The sequence below is a fragment of the Somniosus microcephalus genome, chromosome 3 (genome assembly GCF_052327205.1).
Source record: "Somniosus microcephalus isolate GS21.2 chromosome 3, FLI_Smic_1.0, whole genome shotgun sequence".
Classification (NCBI taxonomy): Eukaryota; Metazoa; Chordata; class Chondrichthyes; order Squaliformes; family Somniosidae; genus Somniosus; species Somniosus microcephalus.
In genome coordinates this window covers 251,885,158-251,909,410 of record NC_140989.1, presented here as the reverse complement: position 1 = coordinate 251,909,410, position 24,253 = coordinate 251,885,158, and positions in this window count along the sequence as shown.

Sequence of the window (24,253 nt, the reverse complement as noted above, 5' to 3'; positions counted from 1 at the left end):
TTCTCCTCGAGCAGTCGCTTTTGTGTATCTTCTTTTAATAATCCACACACAAATTTATCTCTTAGCGCATCTGTTAGTCCCGTTCCAAACTGACAGTACTTTGCTAGCTTACGCAATTCCATTAAATATTCAGCATTGCTTTCATCTTTCAGCTGCTTTCTGCTGTAAAATTTAAATCGTTCCGCTAGCATCAGCGGCGTGGGGTTTAGATGATTTCTCAGGACAGTAACAATCTCCTCGAACGTCTTCTCCGCCGGTTCATCTGGTGATAAAAGGTGTTTCAATTGCCCGTATGTCTTCGCACCCATTAAGTTTAATAAAGTTAGTGCTTTCTCATCATCTGGGATTTTATTTGCTTTACAATAATTTTGTATGCGTTCTACATACGTGGCCCAATCTTCGATGTCGCTATCAAAGGTATTAATGTTCCCATGTTTAGGCATCGTTGCAATTTATTTTAGTGATTTCCCTTTTTCCAAGATGGCGGCTTCCCGCTCTTGTCTTCGTCCTCCGCCTACAAAATGGCGGTTTCCCGCGCTTGGCGGTCTTTCCCGCGCTCGCCTTCTTCACCCGCTGGCTGCAATGGCGTTTGGCGTGCCGCTGCTGCTCCCCTTTCCCAGCGGTTAGTAACTCCCCCGACGCTGTCTCCGCTTCACCGCGGCTCCCTCGGGCATTCGCGCTTCCCCGATGTTGCGCCTCGCAGCCCTTCTTGCAGCCGGTTATTAGCACCGGCTGCGTTCGCCTTCACCGCGGCTCTCGCGCCTTCAGTCGCCCCAGACGCTGTGCCTTTTTGGCCCGAATGCGGCCCGGCCCTTATCACCAGCCGTGATCGATGTCCCCGCACTGCGCCTTTTGGCCCGAATGCGGCCCGACCCTTATCTCCGGTCGCGATCGATCTCACCGCCCTTATTCCTCCGTCTTCCCTCCCCGTCTGTACAGCCAATGCGGCCGACTTTCTGCTCGCGTCGCTGACCGGCTTACCCACCACCGAGGTAGAAGGAAGATAGCTGACTGCCGCTGATGGAGGCTTCGAGTTCAGGATATCTTCTGCACTCCGGGTTCTCGATGCCTGCCGCGCGACGTGTCTTCCAGCAGGGTGATGAGGTTGGATGCCTCTCTTCGACGCCCGTTCTGTGGACGAAGCCGCCATGGATATAAGCTGCCGCAGGGTAAGAATCGGACTCGTCGCCACTGTTAAGTCTGTGTGTTCTAGTTGTATTTAAGATTAATTACTGACACAGACTACAAGAATAACGTTTCAACAGGTCTTTACTAGTTGGAGGTCAGGGCTAATACTAAGAGCAATATCACTACACAGTACTTATATACCGGTGGTCACCACCGGTATTACGTATACAGCAGCCAGAGAAAGTAGTACATCTCTTAAGGTGGAACAGGCTTAAGTTCTCTTAAGGTGGAACAGGTTACATACACCACATTCACCTCCAGACTTTGTTCAGTAAACACTTGTTAAATCAACTCCTGCATTCCGTGTCTCCATTAACACACGGATCTAATAGTGGCAACGAGTTAGAAACGAACTTTCCTGCAATTCGGCAGCACCTCAAGGGGATCGATTCCTCAGACGAAGGTCGAAGACAGAAGCAAAAATAAATAAATAAATAAATAAATAACTCGAAGAAACTCGAAAACGAGGGCCAGGCTTGGTCTCCAGTCTGTGGTTTCCCCAGCTAAACGGGCTGGTGGCAGGTAGTGCACTGATCCTTCCTGGGCTGCGGCGGGCTAGAGCTCGATCGGGTGGCTCTGCAACGGGGCCGGGCAGCGAGTCGGGAAGCAGAAGCAAAGAGAGAGAGAGCGTGGAGCACTCAGGGCGCGGCCGGTGCTGCAAAACAGGTCGGCGATCGGACCGAGCAGAGGGAGGGGAAAGTCCCAGAGGGTGCGCTCCACGACGGGAACGGTTCTCCAAGTAACGGAGAAACTATTGAAGCGAAATATAAAAAAAAAAATAGAAATACTGCGAAAAGCTGCAGGTCGCAACGGGAACCGCGGAGAACAGCGTTGGCAGCAGCGGCAGCGGCGGGAAAGTGCGGGAGGCGCCATCTTAACTCGGCTGGGAAGAAAGAAAAGCGCGGGAAGCGCCATTTTAGATTTGCAAGATGCCGAAGACTGGCAATATTACGGCTTTCGATAGTGATATAGAAGATTGGACCACATATGTGGAAAGAGTGCAGGTATATTGCAAGGCAAATGAAGTAGCGGATGATAAAAAGGCATCGGTACTTCTAAATCTGATGGGCGCAAGGACATACGGGCTGTTACGAAACTTGATCACACCAGCCAAACCGATGGACAAGAATTTTAAGGAGATTGTTGATACCTTACAGGAGCACTTAAACCCAACACCGCTGCTGATAGCGGAATGATTCAAATTCTTCAGGAGGAATCAGCACAAGAATGAAAGTAATGCTGATTACCTCACCGAATTACGAAAGCTGTCAAAGCACTGCCAATTCGGGCCAGGACTGGCAGATTCGTCTGCGGTCTCCTAAGCAAAGGAACACAGAAAAGACTACTTTCTGAGAAAGATTTGACACTGGACAAGGCTTTCAGTGTGGCTGTATCATACGAAGAAGCAGCAAGAGGAGCTGCAGCGATACAGCAAAAGCCACAGGACTTCGGCACCCATGAAATGACACGGGGTTTCGAGAGATGTTATTGCTGCGGCAGATCCACCCATGACCAGAAGGACTGCTGGTTCAAGTACAAAGCATGCAGGCAATGCGGAAAGATGGGACACATTGCACGTGTATGCAGATCTGGAAAGAAATCCGCTGACAGTAAAAAGGTCAATAAGGAAAAGTACAGAAAGGTACAAATGATGACGGACAGTAGCTCCGAAGACCAGAAGAGCGATAGCGACTCCGGAAACAAGAGACTAAGCTGTCTCAAATTACATAATGTAATTGCCAAAGAAGATTACCAGACCATTTGGGTTACCCTCACGATAGCGGGGTCCCCAGTCAAAATGGAGCTAGATACAGGATCAGCTCTGACCCTCATGAGTCGACGGGATTACGAGCGGCTATTTCCGCATATACCTTTGAAAGACACATCCATTGTCTTGAAGACATATACGGGGCAGAAAGTATACCCCAGAGGGAAAATAAGGGTACCTGTTGTATACAACGGCAAGGAAATACAGAAGTTGTATTTATACGTTCTGCAAGATGGTGGTCCGCTGTTGTTGGGATGTGAATGGATCAGAAAGATACGTTTAGACTGGCACTCCATTCAGGCACTGACGGTGACCAGTAAGAAAAAAACCGATGATAACATCATACCTGGACGATTAAAAGAAATCTTGGCTAACGCCAAAGAAGTGTTTCAACAGGAACTAGGAACCCTGAAAGGCGCCACCACCTCAATAAAAGTGGAAGATACGGCAATTCCCAAGTTTTTTAAGGCAAGGCTGGTGCCATACGCAATTTGTCCATCCGTCGAGGCAGAGCTGGAGATTTTGGAAAAAGCAGGCGTGTTATCCAAGGTAGATTGGAGCGAGTGAGCAACACCCATCATCCCGGTCATGAAGAAAACGTTGAATAATGATAAATCTGAAGAACAGAGAAAAGTTTGCATCTGTGGGGACTTCAAGGTGACTGTAAACCCGGTTCTTCACATGGTACAGTATCCTCTTCCGAGGATAGAAGATATTTTTGCCTCACTATCCGGAGGGAAACGTTTCACCAAAATTGACTTAGCACAGGCATATCTACAGATGGAGGTTGAGGAGGCCTCTAAAAAGTATCTCACGATAAACACACACAAAGGCCTGTACCAGTACAATCGACTGGTTTTCGGAGTGGCATCAGCTCCGGCTATCTGGCAAAGAGCTATGGAGCAAGTCCTGCAAGGGATTCCGGGGACTCAATGCCACCTAGACGACATCCTTATAACAGGAGAAAATGACAACGAGCACCTTGCCAACATGGAGCAGGTGCTCACGAGGCTGAGAGAACGGGGCCTACGAGCAAATCGCCCCAAATGCGAATTTTTCCAGAAACAAATATCATATTGTGGCCATGTCATTAACGAAGAAGGGTTGCATAAGTCACCTGAAAAAATTGAAGCGGTCGTAAAGGCCCCAGCGCCTGAAAATGTTTCACAATTAAGGATGTTCCTGGGATTAGTAAATTACTATCATAAATTTTTACCAGACTTGTCGACGGTTCTGCACCCGCTTAACGCACTGCTACAAACGGGAGTAGTTTGGAAATGGAGCGAAGACTGTAAACGTGCCTTCCATAAATGCAAAGGCTTGATCACGTCCAGGGAAGTGTTGGCTCATTACAACCCATCACTGCCAATCAGACTGGCGTGCGATGCATCCCCTTACGGCGTGGGAGCGGTATTATCGCATAGATTCCCTGATGGCTCGGAGCGGCCGATAGCTTTTGCGTCACGCTCATTGAACTCAGCTGAGCGTAACTATGCCCAGATCGACAGGGAGGCACTCAGCCTGGTGTGGGGGGTGAAGAAATTCAACCATTACCTACACGGACAAAAGTTTACCTTGTTGACTGACCATCAACCCCTCGTCTCCATATTCAACCCTAAAAAGGGCGTTCCCATTATGACAGCACAAAGGCTACAGAGGTGGTCCCTTTTCCTAGGGGCACACCAATATGACATAGAGTACAAAGGAACAAAACAGCATGGGAATGCCGACGGGTTATCGCGCCTACCGTTGCCAACGGTGGAAGAGGCGCCTACAGTGGACCCAGTGGAGATATTCCACTCGATCATAGTGGAATGTCTACCGGTGACAAATTCTACCATTGAAAAGGAAACGCGAAATGACCCGACTCTCTCACGAGTCTATGATTTAACGGTAAAGAGATGGCCAGCACATGGCGCACCACTGTTGCCAGCATTCTCGCAAAGAAGAGAACAGCTGTCAGTGTGCCGAGGAACCTTGATGTGTGGATCCAGAGTGGTGATTCCACCCAAACTCAAGGATAGAGTGCCAAAGGAGCTTCACGAGGGGCATCTGGGTGGAGTGAAAATGAAGAACTTAGCCAGAGCGTTTGTGTGGTGGCCAGGTATCGATGGAGACATCGAAGAAATGACCAAGAGCTGTCTAGGATGCCAGAAGGTCCAAAACACCCCACCACAAGCCCCTCTACATCCATGGGAGTGGCCCTCATCTCCATGGCAAAGGGTCCATATCGACTTTGCTGGTCCATTTATGGACTCAATGTTCTTAATCGCGGTGGATGCACACTCCAAGTGGCTGGAGGTAATAAAAATGTCCTCCACCACCACGGAAAAAACCATCACAGTATTAAGGACCATATTCGCCAGGAATGGGCTGCCTGAACAGATCTGTTCTGATAATGGACCGCAATTTGTATCCGAAGAATTCAGGAAGTTCTTAAGAAACAATGGGGTTAAGCACTACACGTCCGCCCCATACCATCCCGCCACCAATGGATTGGCTGAAAGGTTTGTCCAGACCTTCAAGAAGGCCATAAAGGCCATGGGTAATGAAGACATAAATCTACAACATAAGGTAGATAACTTCTTGTTTGCGTACAGGAATGCAACACATGTGGTTACAAACCAAACCCCCGCCATGATGTTTTTCAATAGAAGACTAAGATGCCGGCTGGATTTGGTCAAGCCAAACGTCAGAAGGGACATAGAGAACCAGCAATTTCAAAGCATGAATGAAAGGCCAACTAGAACCTTCCAGATAGGTCAACCAGTTTTGGCCCGGGACTACCGTACCGAGAAATGGCAGCCTGGAACTATTTGCACACGACTAGGACCGCTGATGTATACCGTGGACATTGGAGAAAGCATAATAAGGCACCATGCTGACCAGATCATAGAGTCATCCGAAAAAGGACAACCTACACCACAACTCTATACACCTAGTGATGAAGCAGAGATACCCATAGTATCTACCTCCGATCCGGTGATACTGGAACCAGATGAACCCGACACTAGCATTGAAGCCGAATCGACCTTGCCAAAAGAACCTACTACACCACCGAGGCGTTATCCGGACCGAGTCAGGAAGCCTCCAAAGAGACTGAATTTGTAATTGATTAACTTCAGCAAATGTGTATATTATTGTTCTTGTAAAAATGTTATTTAATGATTACTTAAAATGTTATGTACTATTTATCTAAAAGGGGAGGAATTGTAGTGTATGTTCCTTTAAGAGGAACTATGTTTTTGAAGCCCCTGTATACTGTAGTACCAGTAGTGACCACTCGGGTATATAAGCCTGTGTAGCGTCTTGTGTTGTTAGTTCACCTCCAGACTTTGTTCAGTAAACACTTGTTAAATCAACTCCTGCATTCCGTGTCTCCATTAACACACGGATCTAATAGCTTGTAATAAGGGAACAGCTATAATTATAGGGGATTTTAACTATCATATTAACTGGATAAATCAAATTGGGCAGGGCAGCCTTGAGGATGAGTTCATTGAGTGTATTAGGGATGGGTTTCTTGAGCAGTATGTAACTAAACCAACCAGGAGGCAAGCAACCGTAGATTTGGTCCTGTGTAATGAGACAGGATTAATTAGAATAGTCCTAGTAAAGGATCCCCTTGGAATGAGTGACCATAACATGGTTGAATTCCATATTCAATTAGAGGGTGAGAAGATTGGATCTCAAACAAGCATGCTGAGCTTGAATAAAGGAGGCTATGAAGGTATGAGAATGGAATTGATTAGAGTGGACTGGGAAAATAGATTAGAGGGTAAGACGGTACATGATCAGTGGTGTACATTTAAGGAGTTATTTTACAACTTCCAAAAAAAATATATTCCACTGAGGAAAAAAGGGTGGAAAAGAAAAGATAGCCATCCTTGGCTAAGTAAAGTAATTAAGGATAGTATCCAACTAAAAACAAGGGCATATAAGGTAGCCAAATCTAGTGGGAGGATAGAAGATTGGGAAGTCTTTAAAAGGCAGCAAAAAATAACTAAAAGATTGATTAAGAAAGGGAAGATAGATTATGAAAGTAAATTAGCAAAAAATATAAAAACAGATAGCAAAAGTTTCTACAGTTATATAAAAAGAAAAAGGGTGGCTAAAGTAAATGTTGGTCCCTTAGAGGATGAGACCGGGAAATTAATGGTGGGAAACATGGAGATGGCATAAACGCTGAACAAATATTTTGTGTCAGTCTTTACGGTAGAGGACACTAAGAATATCCCAACACTGGACAAACAGGGTGCTCTAGGGGGGGAGGAGCTAAATATGATTAAAATCACTAAGGAAGTGGTACTTGGTAAAATAATGGGACTCAAGGCGGATAAATCCCCTGGACCTGATGGCTTACATCCTAGGGTCTTGAGGGAAGTGGTGGTAGGGATTGTGGATGCATTGGTAATAATTTTCCAAAACTCCCTGGACTCAGCAAAGGTCCTGGCAGATTGGAAAACTGCTAATGTAACACCCTTATTTAAAAAGGGTAGTAGGCAGAAGGCTGGAAACTATAGACCTGTTAGCCTAACATCTGTGGTTGGTAAAATTTTAGAGTCCATTATTAAGGAGACAGTAACGGGACATTTGGATAAACATAATTTAATAGGACAAACTCAGCATGGTTTCGTGAAGGGGAAGTCGTGTTTGACAAATTTGCTTGAGTTCTTTGAGGGAGTAACATACAGGGTGGATAAAGGGGAACCAGTGGACGTAGTGTATTTAGACTTCCAAAAGGCATTTGACAAGGTGCCACACAAAAGATTATTGCTCAAGATAAAAAATCACGGGATTGGGGGTAATATCCTGGCATGGGTGGAGGATTGGCTTTCTAACAGAAAGCAGAGAGTTGGGATAAATGGTTCATTCTCAGACTGGCAATCAGTAACTAGTGGTGTTCCGCAGGGGTCAGTGCTGGGCCGCCAACTCTTTACAATCTATATTAATGATTTGGAGGAGGGGACCGAGTGTAACATATCAAAGTTTGCAGATGATACAAAGATGGGAGGGAAAGTAGTGAGTGAGGAGGACATAAAAAACCTGCAAAGGGACATAGACAGGCTAAGTAAGTGGGCAGAGATTTGGCAGATGGAATACAATACGGGAAAGTGTGAGGTTATGCACTTTGGCAGGAAAAATCATAGAGCAAGTTATTATCTTAATGGCAAGAAACTGGAAAGTACTGTAGTACAAAAGGATCTGGGGGCCCTGGTGCACGAAACTCAAAAAGTTAGTATGCAGGTGCAGCAAGTGATCAAGAAGGCCAATGGAATGTTGGCTTTTATTGCTAGGGGGATAGAATATAAAAACAGGGAGGTATTGCTGCAGTTGTACAAGGTATTGGTGAGACCGCACCTGGAATTCTCCATACAGTTTTGCTCTCGAGTCAGTACAAAGAAGGTTCACTCGCTTAATTCCGGGGATGAGGGGGTGGACATATGAGGAGAGGTTGAGTAGATTGGGACTCTACTCATTGGAGTTCAGAAGAATGAGAGGCAATTTTATTGAAACATTTAAGATTGTGAAGGGGCTTGATCGGGTGGATGCGATGAGGATGTTCCCAATGATGGGTGAAACTAGAACTAGGGGGCATAATCTTAGAATAAGGGGCTGCTCTTTCAAAACTGAGATGAGGAGAAACTTCTTCACTCAGAGGGTGGTAGTTTTGTGGAATTTGCTGCCCCAGAAAGCTGTGGAAGCTACATCATTAAATAAATTTAAAACAGAAATAGCTAGTTTCCTAGAAGTAAAGGGAATTAAGGGTTACGGGGAGCGGGCAGGAAATTGGACATGAGTCTACGTTCAGAATGGAGTGGAGTGGGCCCAGGGGCCGTGTAGCCTGGTTCTGCTCCTACTTCTTGTGTTCTAATTCTGTGTTAGATTTCAGGAGATGGTTTTATTCCTGTTCCTGGCTGGGGTGGAGTTCGCCTTTGCAGAAGGTAAGTACTGTAGAAAATATAGGGACAGAGTGATCTCCTGGACGAGTTTCGATCGCCTAGATGGGTCGGAGAGGAATTTCCCAGATTTTTTCTCCCAAATTGGCCATTGTTTTTTTTTACCTGTTTTTTTGCCTCTCCCGGGAGATCACATGGGTTCGGGTGGGATGGAGAGTGATAGTAGATTTGAGGTTAGGATCAGATCAGCCATGATCTTATTGAATGGTGGAGCAGGCTCGAGGGGCCGATTGGCCTACTCCTGTTCCTATTTCTTATGTTCTTATGTTTAATTGCCAGGGAGAGGGATAGAGTCGGTGGCTAGGGAATAGAGTTTGTGGCAGGCACTGAAGACAATGACTTCAGTCTTCCCAATATTTAGTTGGAGGAAATTTCTGCTCATCCAGTACTGGATGTCAGCCAAGCAGTGTGACAAATTAGAGACAGTCGAGGGGTCAAGAGAGGTGGTGGTGGTAAGGTCGAGCTGGGTGTCGCCAGCATACACGTGGAACTTGATAATGGCCCAGATATTCGGGTCTCCACGGGTGAGTACGCACGGGGTACTCACCTGTAGGCCCAATGGAAGTGTCGGTTTCCTGCATGCACTGCGCATGCGCGGGAGACCGGCACTTCCATTCCCCTGAAAGAAGGGGTTCAGAGGTGGAACGCGTGCGCAGGAGAGGCTGTGAGTGCGCATCGAACTTCATTTTTTTTTGCAGGTTTTCCCGTGAGAGTAAGTCTCCAGAATTTACACATATAAAAAGGAGGCGTAAGGCCTGCTTTTTACAAGGTAAGTGGTGAATTAATTAAAATTAAAACATTTTTTCCACAGGTTTATTATTTTTAAATACTTTAAAGAAAGGTAAGTTTATTTTTAGCCCCGTTAGAAAATAAAATTATTTTTTTCAAATTTAAATTATTGTTTAAAATAGTTATTTCATGTAATTTATAGTTTATTTAAAAAATGTGATTTAAAAAAAAAAAATTATTTGAAGATTTAGTGATGTTTTGAGGCCTGTAATGTTTATACGTTTTGACAGCTCTTCCTGTCAAACTTATGAATGGAGCATTCCCTGCTCCGATTGGCTCCCCATGGCCCACGTGATCCCGGGGGACGCATCGAACTAACTGCGCCCCTGGGATACGCAAGCACTGTGCGCTGGCAGCTGGAGCAGGCCCCGGATCGGAATTCCACGGGGGCCCACAGCTCAACGGCCAGCGCGCAAGGTAAGTGCAGGTCGGGGGCTTGCACCCACGGGAAGCCCCCGACCCAAATTTCTGGGCCATTGTGTTTTTGGATGATGTCACTGAGGGGCATAGAATCATAGAACAGTGCAGCACAGAAGGAGGCAATTCATCCCATCGAGTCGGCGCTGGCTCTTTCGAAGAGCAATCCAGTTAGTTCCATTCCCCTGCTCTTTCCTCATGACCTTGCAATTGTTTCTCCTTCTATCCAATTCCCTTTTGAAGGCTACTATTGAATCTGTATCCATCACCCTATCAGGCATTGCATTCCAAATCCTAACCACTCATTGCTTAAAAAAAGTTTTTCCTCATGTCGCCTCTGGTTCTTTTACCAATCACCTTAAATCTGTGCCCTCTGGTTATCGACCCTTCAGCCATTGGAAACAGTTTCTCTTTATTTACTCTAGCTAAACCCTTTATTATTTTGAACACCTCTATCAAATCTCCTCTTATCCTTCCCTGCTTTAAGGAGAACAACCCCAGCTTCTCCAGTCTATCCACGTAACTGAAGTCCCTCATCCCTGGAACCATTCTAGTAAATCCCTTCTGCACCACAGAGAAATGACTGCGAATGCACTGCCTGAAAGGATGGTGGAGGCAGACTCAATCGTGGCTTTCAAAAGGGAATTGGATAAGTACCTGAAGGAAAAATATCTGCAGGGCTACGTGGAAAGGGCGGGGGAGTGGGACTAGCTGAAGTGCTCTTGCAAAGAGCCGGCATGGGCCCGACAGACCGAATGGCCTCCTTCTGTGCTGTAACCATTCTATGATTCTATGAATGTGGAACTCGCTACCACAAGGAGTTGTTGAGGCAAATAGCATAGATGCACTCAAGGGGAAGCTAGATAAACACATGAGGGAGAAAGCATAGAAGGATATTTGATGTGGTTAAATGAAGTCTGCAGTCTGCACAGAGCGGAATTAAACGGAGTGTACTTAAACAGAGTGTTTTATTTGGGAATTTGGAAAGAGTGTGTAAGATTAGGATCACAGGCCACACACAGATTACCCAAAGGGTTTTAGGAATTGCAAGGCTTTTATTAAAGAGTTACAGTTTTAAAGCATAATCAGATATTACATATGGTTTAAGCTGAGTAAAATAGACATACAACCCGTGACAGTAGAGAGCGATCTACAACTCCCGAATCGGAATGCCACAACCGTGCGGACAGTTGGTTAGATGCCTGATGAGACAGCGTGGAGGTCTCGGGTCAGCGGGTCTCTGCAGTCACTAACAGCAGTCACTTCTGTTGATTCATCCACCGAGCTGTTGGAGGTGTTAGGCATCAGCCAACATTGATCCACCTCAGAGGCTAAACTTAGTCAAGGTGTTAGGCCTGAGCCAGCATTGATTTCCACCTCAAAGAGGCCTTCACCCCTGTAGGGGGTGGCGCGTGAGCCCAGTCAGTTATGCCTCTGAATGCCCGTGAGCGCTTAGGTACAGGTAGCGATACAGAAAATGAGTGGACAAGTGATTTGATACAAGAAAAATGCGTAAACTTTATTGAGAACAGATAAAAATTACAATACTAGCAAATTACTGTAGATACAGGCTTATCACTTAAAAAGTACACTTAAATGGGAATGGGGAACACACGGCACATCGAGGGAAACAACACACACTAATAAAATCCCTTTAACCCTTATCCCCACCTATTATCCCTGACTAGATTAAGCTATGAGGGGCCAGAATTTCATGCTCACTTGCGTTTAAAAACGGTTGAAGGTTTTGGGTTCACTCCTTGTGCTCTCTGTGGCCTGCCGACGTCACGTGGTTCCAGGGCACTGCAAGAGTGCCGTCCAGGTAAAATACCCCAATATTAAAGTCTCTGCCTGGGTATTTTACCTCGCAGGGACGGGCTCCTCCTCAGGTGATGCTCTTCCTTGGTTGATCCTGTTGGTTTGAGTAAGCTGGACTGAGGGCCCGTTTATTCGAAGTCCCACTCAGTCTTCTTCTTACAACCCGTCCTGGTTGTAATCTGGCAGCGAGTCCAGAGGCAGGAGGCAAGGGCAAGAGGCAAGAGAGAGAGAGCGTGGCTCCCCAATGGGCCCATAGTTATACCCCCATCGGGAGCCCTTATCTGTGCACCAAATCAGTTCAGTCCTTTGTCTGATTTGGGTGGGCTCATTTAATATAATTACGTCCATCTAAGTTAACTGGCTTTGGATAGCCGTTTATCGCACCCATTCGCCCTGATGTCCTGTAGCATTGTTATTAATGCCTTTTACTCGGCCTGCCCAGCCTTGATGGCTCCCTTGAGCTGTTTCCGATTATCTATGCACACAACCTGATGGCCTCTTGTTGTGGCTGAATGTTTCTGGCTGACGTAATGCGTATTCAGTGATTACTTTAACTGTCTGGTTTGTCCCAACACAAAAGGTCCTTTTCACAGAAATGCATTTTAAACTGCCTGCCTGTCTGAACTGCAGAGTTCAGGCTTTTAAAATCTTACAGGCTTTTGGTCACGAGGTGCGGACGCCAGCTTTTGGGTACCCTTTTTAAAATTGTCCATACAGGGTCCCATTTATTAATAACAACCTTCGGGGAAATGTAGAAATTTTGCAAATCTTACACCCCTTGCTGTCTGATTTCCTCTCTCGGTCATCTATATTTATAGTTATTATGGTGGGCTGGTGGATACCTGGTGTCAATCATTTGTACCCCATCCTATTGTCCAATTACAAGGGAGAGGCTACCTATGACAGCCCCCTCCCAGCCTCATGAGGTCATTTTCCTCCTTATCTCTGTTTTAAAGGTTTGTTGCCCTCTTTGTAGAGTTTGTTTATCCTACAGCTCCTTGCTGCATCCAGTATCAGGCCTAGTTATGCCCACTCAAAGGCCTGTTTTTTATGTTCTGACCCTGTAATCCAGCTCTCTGTGCAGCTATTTTTCTGACGTGACTGGAATCTTTCTGTGTCATCAACTTAGGCAAACTGCTGATTTAGGGAACCCGTAACAGACTATTATTTCTTTCAAACCACGATTTCTTACATGTGGGAATTCGGAGAAGAGGGGGAAGGAGTTGCTGCTTTTTGCCTACACTACTTGTAGTGCTTTGTGTTACAGGTAGATATTTAATTTCATAGCCCATAACTTAATCTAGATCAATTAAGTAGTCAAGAAACTAACCTGTAAATTGTAAACTAAGTTACTTAAATACAACTTTTAATTAAATTTAATTAAATACAACAAGGTCATATAGGGATGGCAATGCAGGTGGTGTGCCTCAACTGCATCATGAGGGAGTTTATGGAGAGCATTGTGATCCCGGACAACCACGTTTGCAGTAAGTGCTTGTATCTTGAGGAACTTCAGTTCAGTATTGTTGAGCTGGAGTCTGAGGTGCAGACATTGCAGGGCATCAGGGAGCGGGAGAGTTACCTGGACACTTTGATCCAGAAGGCAGTCATACCCCTTAGGTTAGGTAGTGGTACAGGTCTGGTTAGTTCTCAGGGACAGTGTTGAGTCTGGGTGTCCCAGTTATGTTTAGGATCAATCACTGGACACAGACAACAAGAATAACTTTTAACAGGTCTTTACTATTCGGCGGTCAGGGCTGAACTGCCCAGCAAATCCCCACACAACACTTATATACCGGTGTGGTCACCACCGGTATTACAGTATACAGCAGCCAAGAGAAAGTAGTACATCTCTTAAGGTAGTTCTCTTAAGGTGGAACAGGTTACATACACCACAATCCTCCCTTTTTAGCTTAACAGTTATATCCCCATTTAACATAACATAATAACATATATATATATACAACTTCATGCAAAACAGTTCAAAGATTCAGTCTCTGAGGAGGCCTCCTGATTCGAGTTGGATAACGCCTTTCAGGGGTCTCTGATTCTCATTGCTGGGGTGACTCATCTAGTTGGTCTCTTATGGATTGGACATCATCATCAGGTACATTCACTTCTGAGGTAGATGCTTCAGGTTCACTAACTTCTTCCACAGTTGTCTCTGCCGTAACCATGGGTTCGACCCTAGTTCTTGATTCTACCAGTTGGTCAGCATGACGCCGTATTACATTTTCACCAATATCTACCGTGTACATCAGGGGTCCTTGGCTGGCCCGAATTGTTCCAGATTGCCATTTCTCGTTTTTATAGTCCCGGGCTAACACTGGTTGCCCTATTTCGAAACTCCGAGTGGTCTTGTTATTTATATGCTGGAACTGTTTGTTTTCAACTTCCCTCCGCACATTTGGTTTTAACAAGTCCAACCTGGACCGCAACCTCCTGTTATAGAACATCATGGCAGGACTTTGGTTTGTCACTGCATGAGTGGCGTTTCGATATGCCAGTAGGAATTTGTCCACCTTGTGTTGTAGTGGAACCTGATCTTCGCTCATGGCCTTTATTGCTTTTTTGAATGTTTGTACAAATCTCTCGGCCAACCCGTTTGTAGCCGGATGATATGGGGCAGAGGTATAATGTTTCACCCCATTCTTCTTCATGAATTTCTGGAATTCTTCTGACACGAACTGCGGTCCGTTGTCTGAACATATTTGTTCTGGCAATCCATTTCTTGCAAATATCGTTCTCAGCACCGCGATCGTCTTTTCCGAGGTAGTGGTAGTCATCTTAATCACTTCTGGCCATTTAGAATGTGCGTCCACTGCAATTAAAAACATAGAGTCCATGAATGGACCAGCAAAGTCAATATGTACACGTTGCCATGGGGTTGAAGGCCATTCCCATGGATGCAGCGGTGCAATCGGAGGTGCATTTTGCACTTTTTGGCACCCTGAGCAGCTTTTCGTCAGATCCTCTATCTGTTGGTCGATGCCCGGCCACCACACATAAGCCCTAGCAAGGCTTTTCATCTTGACTCCCCCCAGATGACCTTCATGCAGTTCCTTTAGAACTCTCTCTCTTAACTTAGGAGGAATAATCACCCTTGTTCCATAAATCAATGTTCCTTGACAGACGGACAGCTGTTCTCGTCTGGCTGAGAATGCCGGTAACAGTGGATCACCATGTGCTGGCCATCCCTTCACTGTCACTTCGTAGACCCGGGACAGTGTCGGGTCGTTCCTGGTTTCTCTTTCAATACTTGCATTGGTGACTGGTAAACATTCGATGATGGTCGAGTGAAATAACTCAACAGGGTCAACCGTCGGTGCCTCCTCCTCTGTAGGTAGTGGCAGGCGCGACAGCCCGTCAGCATTACCATGCTGCTTTGTACCTTTGAATTCAATCTGATATTGATGTGCCCCTAGGAAAAGGGACCATCTCTGGAGTCTCTGTGCTGTCATCACCGAAACACCCTTCTTAGGGTTAAAAATGGATACCAACGGCTGGTGGTCTGTCAGAAGCGTGAACTTTTGGCCCTGCAGGTAATGATTAAACTTCTTTACTCCCCACACAAGGCTGAGAGCCTCCCTATCTATCTGAGCATAGTTGCGCTCAGTGGAGGTCAATGATCTGGATGCGAACGCAACTGGCCTCTCCAGGCCATTTGGCAACTTGTGTGAGAGTACTGCCCCAATACCATATGGAGAAGTATCACAAGCCAAACGAATAGGCAGCGTTGGGTTGAAGTGAGCCAACACTTCCTCTGAGGTGATCAATGCCTTGCTTTTGCGAAAGGCCCTCTTACAGTCCTCGCTCCACTTCCATGGTACTCCCTTCTGCAAAAGAGCGTTCAGCGGGTGCAGCACCGTGGATAAATTTGGCAGAAACTTATGGTAATAGTTAATCAACCCTAGGAACGACCTCAACTGGGATACATTATCCGGAGCGGGAGCCTTCATAACAGCTTCGATCTTGTCAGGAGACTTATGAAGCCCCTCCTGGTCAATGACATGACCACAGTACGAGATCCGCTTCTGAAAGAACTCACATTTCTGGCGATTAACTCGAAGTCCATATTCTTTCAATCTCATAGAGTCATAGAGTCATAGAGTTTTACAGCACAGAAAGAGGCCCTTCGGCCCATCGTGTCTGCGCCACCCATCCATCCCTGTCCAGTCTAATCCCATTTTCCAGCATTTGGTCCATAGCCTTGTATGCAATGGCATTTCAAGTGCTCATCCAAATGCTTCTTGAATGTTGTGAGGGTTCCTGCCTCTACCACCCTTTCAGGCATTGAGTTCCACATTCCAACCACCCTCTGGGTGAAAAAGTTCCTCCTCAAATCCCCTCTAAATCTCCTGCCCCTTACCCTGAATCTATGCCCCCTTGTTATTGACCCCCCTACTAAGGGGAAAAGTTCCTCTTTGTCTACCCTATCTATGCCCCTCATCATTTTGTACACCTCAATCAGGTCCCCCCTCAGCCTTCTTTGCTCCAAGGAAAACAACCCCAGCCTGTCCAGCCTCTCTTCATAGCTGAGGCGCTCCATCCCAGGTAACATCCTGGTGAATCTTCTCTGCACCCTCTCCAAAGCAATCACATCCTTCCTATAGTGAGGCGACCAGAACTGCACACAGTACTCCAGCTATGGCCTCACCAGCGTTTTGTACAGTTCCATCATAACCTCCCTGCTCTTATATTCTATGCCTCGGCTAATGAAGGCAAGTATCCCATATGCCTTTTTAACCACCTTATCTACCTGTTCCGCTGCCTTCAGGGATCTATGTACATGTACACCAAGGTCCCTCTGACCCTCTGTACTTCCTAGGGTCCTACCACTCATTGTGTATTCCCTTGCCTTATTTGTCCGTCCAAAATGCATCACCTCGCACTTTTCAGGGTTAAATTCCATTTGCCACTTTTCCGCCCATCTGACCAACCCGTTTATATCGTCCTGTAGCCTGAGGCTTTCCTCCTCACAATTTACCACCCCACCAATTTTCGTGTCATCTGCGAACTTACTGATCATACCTTTTACATTCTCATCCAAATCATTTATGTAGATCACAAACAACAAGGGACCCAGCACCGATCCCTGAGGTACCCCACTGGACACAGGCTTCCAGTCACAAAAGCAACCTTCGACCATCACCCTCTGCCTCCTGCCACTCAGCCAGTTTAGGATCCAACGCGCCAAGGCACCCTGGATCCCATGGGCTCTTACCTTCTTGACCAGTCTCCTATGCGGGACTTTGTCAAAAGCTTTACTGAAGTCCATGTAAACCACATCCACAGCATTTCCCTCATCCACCCCCCTAGTCACCCCCTCGAAAAATTCAATCAGATTTGTCAGACATGATTTACCCTTGACAAAGCCATGCTGACTATCCCCGATTAATCCTTGCCTCTCCAAGTGGAGACTAATTTTGTCCCTCAGAATTTTTTCCAATAATTTCCCTACCACAGATGTTAGGCTCACTGGCCTGTAATTCCCTGGTTTATCCCTGCTACCCTTCTTGAATAATGGTACTACGTTAGCTGTTCTCCTCTGGTACATCCCCTGTGGCCAGAGAGGTTCTGAAAATTTGTGTCAGAGCCCCTGCAATCTCCTCCTTTGCCTCCCACAGCAGCCTGGGATACATCTCGTCTGGGCCTGGGGATTTATCCACTTTTTGGCCTGCTAAAACCGCTAGCACCTCCTCCCTCTCGATGCTAATATGTTCAAGTATGTCACAGCCCCCTTGCCCGATTTCTATGTCTGCATCGTCTTTCTCCATAGTGAACACAGATGCAAAAAATTCATTTAAAACCCCGCCTACATCATCTGGCTCTACACACAGATTGCCACTTTGGTCCCTAATGGGCCCTACCCTTTCCCTGGTTATCCTCTTGCCCTTAATATACTTATAAAACATCTTAGGATTTTCCTTTATTTTGCTCGCCAGTGTTATTTCATGGCCCCTCCTCGCCCTCCTAATTTCTTTTTTAAGTATGCCCCTGCATTTTTTATACTCCTCTAGGGCTTCTTCCGTCTTTAGTCTTTTGTAACTGCCAAAAGCCCCCCTTTTATTTCTAATGCATTTTTGTATATCCCTTGTCATCCAAGGTTCCCTTTGCTTGTTGGTCCCACCCTTGACCTTTACAGGAACATGTTGGCGTTGTACTCTCTCTATTTCCCTTCTGAAAGTCTCCCACTGTTTTGATGCGGATTTTCCTATAAGTAGCTGCTCCCAGTCCAATTTGGCCAGATCCTGCCTTATCATATTAAAATCGGCCTTCCCCCAATTTAGAACCCTTATTTCCGGGCCGTCTTTGTCTTTTTCCATGACCACCTTAAATCTCACCGAATTGTGGTCACTGTCGCCAAAATGCTCTCCTACTGACACTTCCACCACTTGCCCGGCTACATTCCCCAGAATTAGGTCCAGTACCGCCCCCTCTCTTGTAGGACTTTCTACATGTTGGCTCAAAAAGCTCTCCTGGATGCACTTTAAGAATTCTGCACCCTCTAAGCCTTTCACACTCTGACTATCCCAATTTATATTGGGGAAGTTGAAATCCCCCACTATTATTACCCTATTATTTTCGCACTTTTCTGAGATTTGCCTACATATCTGTTCCTCTATCTCCCCCTGACTGTTTGGGGGCCTATAGTACACTCCCAGCAAAGTGCTTGCCCCCTTTTTGTTTTTAAGTTCTACCCATATGGCCTCATTAGAGGAACCCGCTAATATATCATCCCTCCTTACAGCAGTAATTGACTCCTTAATTAATATTGCAACACCCCCTCCCCTTTTACACCCCCCTCTGTCTCGCCTGAAGATTCTATACCCCGGAATATTGAGCTGCCAGTCCTGACCCTCCCTCAACCAGTTCCAAATTTGCAAGGTGTTCCTCGTCATCATCTCCTGTAATCAGAATATCGTCCAGGTAACATTGTGTGCCTGGAATTCCCTGTAATACCTGCTCCATGGCCCTCTGCCAAATTGCTGGAGCCGATGCCACTCCAAAAACCAGTCTATTATACGGGTACAAGCCTCTATGCGTGTTGATCGTGAGATACTGGCGTGACTCTTCCTCAACTTCCATCTGTAAGTACGCCTGCGCCAGGTCTATCTTGGTGAAGTGTTTCCCACCAGACAACGAAGCGAAGATATCCTCAATCCGCGGAAGCGGATACTGCACCGTGTGAAGCACCGGATTAACAGTGATCTTGAAATCTCCACAGATGCGAACCTTCCCTGGTTCCCCCGGCTTGTTGCTCGATGAACGCTTCATGACGGGAACAATGGGCGTGGCCCACTCACTCCAGTCTACCTTAGACAGTACTCCTGAACTTTCTAGCCCTTCCAGCTCAGCTTCCACAGCAGGTCGTATCGCATAAGGTACCGGTCTGGCTTTGAAAAATTTCGGGTTTGCATGTTCTTCAACCTTGATGTTTGCCGTAATTCCTCTCAGTGTTCCCAGTCCCTGTTGAAACACCTCTTTAGCATCGTCCAATATTCTGGACAATCGTTTAGGTTTGACATCTTTTTTACCGGAATCTACCGTTAGTGCTTTTAAGGAATGCCAGTCCATATTTATTTTCCTAATCCACTCCCGTCCCAGTAGTGGTGGACCTCCCTCAGGTAGCACATATAAGTCCATTCCTCGGCTTTCTTTGCCCTTGTGGACCACCTTTACCTCTATCTTCCCGATGGGGTATACTCTTTGCCCCGTGTATGTTTTCAATACAATCTCCGTATCCCGTAGGGGAATATGTGGGAATAACCTTTAGTAATCTTGCTTATTCATGACCATCAATGCCGATCCAGTGTCCAATTCCATCTTCACTTGGACTCCTGCTATCTGAAGTGTGACCCAAATTGTTTGGAGGTCTGCTTCCTTACCAACATTGTGTACTCTTAGACTACCCAGTTCATTACTGCTGGAGTCTGAATCTGACTTCTGTTCATTCGAACTGTTCTCTGTCACCTTGTGTGCCTTTCTGTTCTTTTCCTGCGGTGACTTTTTGTTGCTGGTCTTCTTTCCTGACCGGCATACTTTAGCTATGTGACCAAGCCTGACACATTTTCTGCATTCCTGATTTTTGAACCAGCACTGGTTCTGATTGTGCATTGTCTTTCCACAACGATAACATTTTACTGTACCCAAGACCATTTGATTGGTGCTGAGTTCCGGTGACCATAGCTGCATTTCCGCCGTGCCTCTCGCTGCGGCTTCTTGCGATGCTGCAATAGTGACAGCTTTATCAAGCGTAAGATCATTCTCCTCAAGCAGTCACTTTTGTGTTCCTTCTTTTAACAATCCACACACAAATTTATCTCTCAGCGCATCTGCTATTCCTGTTCCAAACCGACAGTACTTCGATAGCTTACGCAGTTCAATTAAAAATTCAGCGTTGCTTTCGTCTTTCAGCTGCGTTCTTCTGTAAAATTTAAATCATTCCGCTATCATCAGCGGCGTGGGGTTTAAATGATTTTTCAGGACAGTAACAATATTCGTGAAAGTCTGATCCGCCGGTTTATTTGGTGATAGAAGGTGCTTCAATAGCCCGTATGTCTTCGCACCCATTGAGCTTAATAAGGTTAGTGCTTTCTCATCATCTGGTACCTTATTTGCTTTACAATAAACTTCCATGCGTTCTACATACGTGGTCCAATCTTCGATATCGCTATCAAAGGTATTAATGTTCCCATGTTTAGGCATCCTTGCAAGTTTTTAAATTTTTCTTTTTCTCAAAATGGCAGCTTCCCGCGCTTGTCTTCTTCCCCCGCCTACTAAAGTGGCGGCTTCCCGCGCTTGGCGGTCTTTCCCGCGCTCGTCTTCTTCCCCCGCCGACTACAATAGTGGATTCCCGCGTTTGCCTTCTTCCCCCGCTGGCTGCAATGGCGATTGCCGTGCTGCTGCCGTTCTCGCCTCCCCAGCGGTTCTCAATTCCCCGACGCTGCTTTGCCTCGCAGCCCCGCTTGCAGCCCGGTCCTTTACACTGGCTGCATTTGAGTTCTCCGCGGCTCTCGTGCCTTAAGCTGTCCCAGTTGCTGCGCCTCTCGGCCTTGATTGCAGCCCGGCCCTTTTTACCGGCCGTGGTCGAGTTCTCCACCCTTATTCCTCCGTTTTCCCTCCCCTACTCCACAGCCAACGCGGCCGACTTTCTGCTCATGTCGCTGATCGGCTTACCCACCACCGTGGTAGAAGGGATGATCACTGCCTGTTGCTGATGGAGGGCTTCGTGGTCAGAATTTTTCTTTTTAACCCGGGTTCTCGATGCCTCCCGTGCGATGGTGCTCAGCAGGATGATGAGGGCGGATGCCTCTTCTCGACGCCTGTTCTGAGGACGAAGCTGCCTTGGATGTAAAACTGCCACAGGGTAAGATCGGACTCATCGCCACTGTTGAGTCTGGGTGTCCCAGTTATGTTTAGGATCAATCACTGGACACAGACAACAAGAATAACTTTTAACAGGTCTTTACTATTCGGAGTTCAGGGCTGAACTGCCCAGCAAATCCCTACACAACACTTATATACTGGTGTGGTCACCACCGGTATTACAGTATACAGCAGCCAAGAGAAAGTAGTACATCTCTTAAGGTAGTTCTCTTAAGGTGGAACAGGTTACATACACCACAGACAGGAGGGTGTGACTGCAACTCAGGCATGTCAGGGGACCCTAGATGAAGTGCTGGAGGAGTCCTTATCCAACTGGTATGAGTTCTTGCTGCCTTTGTGGGTGAAGGAAAAGCCTGTAGGATGGATGAGCAATCTGACCATGGCACCATGGCACAGGAGGCCATTCAAGTGGGGGGAGTGAAAGGGAATGTAGCTGTGGTAGGGGGACAGTTGTCATAGTCCACGTAGGAACCAACAACATAGGTAGAATGAGGAATGAGGTTCTGCTGCAAGGTTTTGAGGAGCTGGGGTCCAAATTAAAAAGCAGAACCTCAAAGGTAATTGTTAGATCCGTGTATTTTTGATGTGTGTGTCCTTCAATAACTAGACACGAGACTGCAGGAACAATCAACAGGTATTTACTGGATGAGGGTTACTCTAAAACTAACGTACAGATCCCTACTCAGGGTTTATATACAGGTGTGGTCACTGCCGGTACTACAGTATACAGGAGCTGTAAAAAGTAGTTCTCCCCTTAAAGGTACATACACTACAGTAATAATCTCTGGATTGTTATCTGAGCCATGTGCCAATTGGCATAGGGATAAGCAGATTAGCAGGTTAAATGTGAGGCTCAATGAGTGTCATAGAGTCATAGAGTCATAGAGTAATACAGCACAGATAGAGGCCCTTCGGCCCATCGTGTCCATGCCGGCCATCAAGCCCTGTCTAATCTAATCCCATATTCCAGCATTTGGCCCGTAGCCTTGTATGCTATGGCATTTCAAATGCTCATCCAAATGCTTCTTAAATGTTGTGAGGGTTTCTGCCTCCACAACCCTTTCAGGCAGTGAGTTCCAGACTCCAACCACCCTCTGGGTGAAAAAGTTCTTTCTCAAATCCCCTCTAAACCTCCCTCCCTTTACCTTGAATCTATGCCCCCTAGTTATTGACCCCTCTACTAAGGGGAAAAGCTCCTCAGCATCCATCCTATCTATGCCCCTCACAATTTTGTACACCTCAATCATGTCCCCCCTCAGCCTCCTCTGCTCCAAGGAAAACAAACCCAATCTGCCCAGTCTCTCTTCATAGCTGAAGCGCTCCAGCCCTGGTAACATCCTGGTGAACCTCCTCTGCACCCTCTCTAACGCGATCACATCTTTCCTGTAGTGTGGCGACCAGAACTGCACACAGTATTCCAGCTGTGGCCTAACCAGTGTTTTATACAGCTCCATCATAACCTCCTTGCTCTTATATTCTATGCCTCGGCTAATGAAGGCAAGTATCCCATATGCCTTTTTTACCACCTTATCCACCTGTTCCGCCGCCTTCAGGGATCTGTGTACCTGCACACCCAGATCCCTCTGACCCTTCGTCTTGCCTAGGGTCTTACCATTCATTGTGTATTCCCTTGCCTTGTTAGACCCCCCAAAGTGCATCACCTCGCACTTTTCCGGGTTAAATTCCATTTGCCACTGTTCCGCCCATCTGACCAACCCATCTATATCGTTCTGCAGACTGAGGCTACCCTCCTCGCTATTTACCACCCTACCAATTTTAGTATCATCCGCGAATTTACTGATCATACCCTTTACATTCATATCCAAGTCATTAATGTAGACCACAAACAGCAAGGGACCCAGCACCGATCCCTGTGGTACCCCACTGGCCACAGGTTTCCAGTCACAAAAACAACCTTCGACCATCACCCTCTGCCTTCTGCCACTAAGCCAGTTTTGTATCCAATGTGCCAAGGCACCCTGGATTCCATGGGCTCTTACCTTCTTGACCAGTCTCCTGTGCGGGACTTTATCGAAGGCCTTACTGAAATCCATGTATACCACATCCACTGCGTTACCCTCATCCACACACCTAGTCACCCCCTCAAAAAATTCAATCAAATTAGTCAGACATGATCTTCCCTTGACAAAGCCATGTTGACTATCCCTGATTAATCCTTGCCTCTCCAAGTGGAGACAAATTTTGTCCCTCAGGATTTTTTCCAGTAATTTTCCTACCACTGATGTTAGGCTCACTGGCCTGTAGTTCCCCGGTTTTTCCCTACTACCCTTCTTGAATAATGGTACTACATTAGCGGTTCTCCAGTCCTCTGGCACATCCCCTGTGGCCAGAGAGGTCCTGAATATATGTGTTAGAGCCCCCGCAATCTCCTCCTTTGCCTCACACAGCAGCCTGGGGTACATTTCATCGGGGCCTGGGGATTTATCCATTTTTAGGCCAGCTAAAACCGCCAATACCTCCTCCCTCTCGATGTTAATATGTTCGAGCATATCACAGTCCCCCCGCCCTATTTCTATGTCTACATCGTCCTTCTCCATAGTGAAAACAGATGCAAAAAATTCATTTAGAACCCCTCCTACATCTTCCGGCTCCACACACAGATTGCCACTTTTGTCCCTAATGGGCCCTATTTTTTCCCTAGTTATCCTTTTACCCTTAATATACTTATAAAACATCTTCGGATTTTCCTTTATTTTGCTCGCCAGTGTTATTTCATGGCCCCTCCTTGATCTCCTAATTTCTTTTTTAAGTATCCCCCTGCACTTTTTGTACTCCTCTAGGGCTTCCTCCGTCTTTAGCCTTTTGTATCTACCAAAAGCCCTCCTTTTTTTCCTAATCCATTCCCGTATATCCCCTGACATCCACGGTTCCCTGTGGTTTTTGGAACCACTCTTGACCTTTA